The 5000-nt window shown below is 38.0% G+C and overlaps 1 protein-coding gene and 1 long non-coding RNA gene across 3 annotated transcripts in view; one reads left to right on the top strand and one right to left on the bottom strand.

The window, feature by feature from the left end:
* The window catches only part of LOC144964429 (uncharacterized), a gene marked incomplete in the record, with an annotated part of 342752 nt that overhangs the window by 187545 nt on the left and 150207 nt on the right, over window positions 1-5000 (top strand).
* The window catches only part of LOC144964430 (uncharacterized), a 39838-nt gene that overhangs the window by 34093 nt on the left and 745 nt on the right, over window positions 1-5000 (bottom strand). The gene's annotated exons all lie outside the window — the stretch shown is intronic.

Below are 5000 nucleotides of genomic sequence, written 5' to 3' on the forward strand. Positions count from 1 at the left end.
CTTGTCCCTCTGTCAGGTTGGAATCCATATTGTTCTTCTGCGATTTCGGGGTTAATCTTATTCCTTAGCCTGTTGATAATTATACGCAACAGTATTTTGTTGATGTGGCTTATTAAACTTATAGTTCTAAAATTTTCGCATCTGACTGCACCTGCTTTCTTTGGTATTGCTATGAAAATAGAGTTACAGAGATCTTCTGGAATTTTCCCAGTATTGTATATATTGTTGAATAATATGTGAAGTTCATCAATTGCTAGATCTCCTAGGCTTTTTAATACCTCTACAGATATTTCATCAGGGCCTGTTGCTTTACCATCCCTCATTCGTTCCATGGCATGTTCAATTTCACTTTTGGTGATGTTTGGTCCGCTTAATGGTTCTTTGAATTTCAGTGGTGGTTCATTTCTATTTGGATCATTGTACAGTTCGCCTATGTATTCTACCCATCGGCTTTCTATATGTTGTTCTTCAAATAGCAGTTCCCCTTGTTTGTTTTGGATACAACTTCCTGCTGCTTTGCTTTTCCTTTTCCCTGATAGTTCTTTTATTCTTTGGTGAGCTTGTTGGGGGTTGGGTTTGTATTCTCTTTCGATTTCGCAGCATTTCCAGTCTAGATAGTTCTCGTGTGCCTCGATGCATTTGGATTTAATGCGGTTGTTCAATGTTTGGTATTCTGCAGACCCTCTGTTGCATTTTCGTCTTTCTTCAAATAGGTTTAGAATTTCATTTGTCATCCATTCCTTTTTGCTGTTTATTTGAGCTATTGGTAAATGCTTTTCTGCAGTTGCTTTGACACACTTTTGGAATATATCAAATTGTTTTTCACATTTTTCATTATCAGGTTCACTTTGGCTTTGTATCATGAGTGCATTTTCAAATTCTTCTCTCATTTTTGTTTGTATGCCATTGTCTTTGCATAACCTGTAATCCCTCTTTATTCTACCAGCTGTTCTCTGAATAGCTTTAAACTTTATCCTTACTGTACAAACAACTGGGACATGGTCACTGTCTACATCGGCGCCTGGGTAGGTTTTGCAATTTAATATGCCATTTCTGAATCTTGATGATACTGCTATAAAGTCTATCTGGTTCCTTGCTCTGTCCCTGGTGATTGCCATGTCCAGGTTCTTCTTGGGTGTTGTTGAAACCAGGTGTTTGAAATCATTTATATATATATATATATATATATATATATATATATATATATATATATATATATATATAACCACAAAAGGGGTGTCTATTTGTAATTCAACAGTGTAATTCTATCAGAAAGTGTCACTGACTCAAAAACAAAATGATCCCACATTACTGGAGGACCAGCTGTTCCGGGTGACAGGCATGACATAAAGGTAGCTACGGCACAAATTGAATGGAATCAAGACCAACATATGATGTTATTTGACACCTGACTGCAATGATTTCGTTCGTTACGATCAATGCGTTCGTTAAGCTATCCGTGAGGCCATAATATAATATAAAAAATTTTACTGATTAAATGAATACATGAATAAATAGACAATGGTGACAAACAAATAAATCATCTATAAATCATCGTCATCAACATCAACATTAACATCACTACCACCACCAACAAAAACAACACCGTCATCACTACCAACACCATTGTCGTCACCATCATTATCATCTCTATTATGTCCAATATGAACATTTTTTTTTTTTGAATGATGACCCTTACAATAAATAGATAATGAATGAATGAATGAATAAATAAATAAATGAATAGATAAATAAATAAACTTATCGATAAATAATGATATAAATAAACAATATTACAATATTTTAAAAGTATAACAATGTATAGATAGTTCGAAGATGACGTCACTCAAGCCTTTGTTGTTATACTTTGCCATCCGCGTTTGTGAGTTATTCTCACTGAACTGTATTAACCAGACTATAAACGTTCATGGTTACACACAGTTTTGTGTGTTGGTCCGTTATACTTCCGGATGGCAATGTTATGAGCTTCTTAGCCAAGCGCATACTATCTATATAAATAAAATCTAGAGTGTTCCCTGATCCATGCATAGCCATCATCATTCCGACATCTAACCCCCCCCCCCCCCTCTCCCCTCTGCTCCCCCTGACCCCCCCCCCCCCCCCATTCCCAACCCAAATCAATGATTAAGATGAATGGCGTAACATTCTAATCTGATCACACATAATGTCTACAGCTATTCCATTACGTTATTGTGCTATCACTGGGCATGCTAATCCTGTTATTCGCATTACGTGTACATGTAACTGATTATCATGCAGCCCCTCGGGGATTAATATAGATATGATTGCTAAATGCAATGGATAGCACTGTGGCCTTGTGCTGATATGAAAAGGGATGATAATAAAGAGGGATCATCATTTTCATCATTGTCATTATCATTATTTTCATCATCATCACCACCATACCACTGCCATCATCATCATCATCATCATCATCATCATCATCATCATTATCATCATTATCATGATCATCACCACACCAATACCACCACCACCATCATCATCATCATCAACAACAACATTAACATCATCACCACCACCACCAACACCATCATCATCATCTCTATCATGTCCTATAAACATTTTTTTTTTTAAATGACGACTCTTACAACATTGGAAATAAACAAGTAACATACACACCAGCACAAGTCCAAAACAAAATAACAAAAACAAAAAACCAAACAAACAAACATGCTACGTGCCAAGAAACAAGCTATAGATAGTATGCAGATGACGTCACTCAGGCCTTTGTTATTGATTTTGCCATCCGCGTTTGTGAGTTGTTCTCACTAAACTGTATTAACCAGACTATAAAAGTTCATGGTTACACAGAGTTTGTGTGTTGGTCCGTTATACTTCCGGATAGCAATGTTGTGAACTCCTTGGCCAAGCGCATTCTATCTATAGATAGTATGCAGATGACGTCACTCAGGCCTTTGTTATTGATTTTGCCATCCGCGTTTGTGAGTTGTTCTCACTAAACTGTATTAACCAGACTATAAAAGTTCATGGTTACACAGAGTTTGTGTGTTGGTTCGTTATACTTCCGGATAGCAATGTTGTGAACTCCTTGGCCAAGCGCATTCTATCTATAGATAGTATGCAGATGACGTCACTCAGGCCTTTGTTATTGATTTTGCCATCCGCGTTTGTGAGTTGTTCTCACTAAACTGTATTAACCAGACTATAAAAGTTCATGGTTACACAGAGTTTGTGTGTTGGTCCGTTATACTTCCGGATGGCAATGTTGTGAACTCCTTGGCCAAGCGCATTCTATCTATAGATAGTATGCAGATGACGTCACTCAGGCCTTTGTTATTGATTTGGCCATCCGCGTTTGTGAGTTGTTCTCACTAAACTGTATTAACCAGACTATAAAAGTTCATGGTTACACAGAGTTTGTGTGTTGGTCCGTTATACTTCCGGATGGCAATGTTGTGAACTCCTTGGCCAAGCGCATTCTATCTATATCATATGAAGACAATAATATCTATATATAGAACGAAGATGACGTCACTCAGGCCTTGTTATTGTTTTTTGCCATCCACGTTTATAAGTAATTTTCACTAAACTGTATTAACCAGACTATAAAAGTTCATGATTACACATAGTTTTGTGTGTTGGCCCGTTATACTTCCGGATGGCAAAGTTGTGAAGTTCTTAGCCAAGCGCATACTATCTATACATAAAACTGATACATGAGGAGGAGTGATTTAGCGGTGTGGTCTTTGTTTCCTATCAATCCCCTCTCTAGTTTGCTGTGCTTCCTATCCAAACGGTACAAAGATCGGAAGGACTTTCGTAGTTTCACAGCACGCCTCAATAGGGGTTTATTTTACTATCCCGGGGGTCGCCCGAACCCCCGTCTCAACCCTAGAGCTTTAAACTAGAGCTTTTATATAGCGCAATATCCACTAATATGTGCTCAAAGCGCTGTGCAAAGGGTCCCTGACCGACAGCAACACGTAACATGTAGAACGAGACATTACGCCTGTTAGGCGATATTACAATTTTTCCGACAGAGACAACTCTCTTGACGGCCAGGTACTCATTTTTCACCTGAGTAATGGTGAGAGAACGTGAGTAAAGAGTCTTTTCCAAGGATTTAACTATGCGCCGAGCGAGGCTCGAACCCAGGACCTTCTGATCCGAGAGCGAGTGTCATACCACAAGATCGCATAACTAAAGATACTATAACCTGATGAAACATAGTGTTGCTCTCCATTCATCACTTGCAATAATATCGAAACTGGTGGGAAACACAAGTCAATAGTAATGGCGTCATGGCGTCGCCCGAAGTCGTAAACGACAACCCACTCAGAGAATAGGATTCAATAGTCTGATGTCACGCCGCCTGGCAACGGCGATCATCTTGGTTCTAAACAAAGAAAATCATTACTTTTTATTCTTCAAGCTGGCTAGAACTTTTCATATGCCTTGTGATCAGAATGTGTAAAAGTCAAAACATGATCAAATTTATCTTTTTTTCTCCTCTGGATACGCTTTTATCCTCGCCGGAGAAATATTTCATACGGGCGTCCGCCATTGTTCCGATAGTTTAGAGCCAGTGTTACTAAGTTACCATGCGTCATTAGGAAGGAAGTGACGTTACGACTGTTGAAGAGTATTGTCTTTGAAATCAGAAAAATCAAAACTTATAAAAATGAAATTTATCTTAAATAGTAATAGATATGTATTGGACATTGCAAGCAATTGAAAGTCAACAATGGCTAAAAGGCTAAGTAATAATATAGTAAAAGTGCTGTGAAAATGTCCTCGCCAGAGTTCGACAACGAGCCGTGCTCTGTGGCCTTGAGCAAGGTACTTCGCCCTAGCTCCATTTGTGGCGCTGCGCTGCGGCTTACGCCTGGGTTATTCCAATATTTCATTGAAATAGGCCAAAGAGACATATTTTCGCTTTAGAATTAATAAAGGGAATTTTATTTATTTATTTATTTATTTATTTATTTATTTATTTA

Source organism: Berghia stephanieae, chromosome 2, assembly GCF_034508935.2.
Source record: "Berghia stephanieae isolate SIO BIC M18660-M18661 chromosome 2, UCSD_Bste_1.3, whole genome shotgun sequence".
In the NCBI taxonomy this organism is placed as follows: Eukaryota; Metazoa; Mollusca; class Gastropoda; order Nudibranchia; family Aeolidiidae; genus Berghia; species Berghia stephanieae.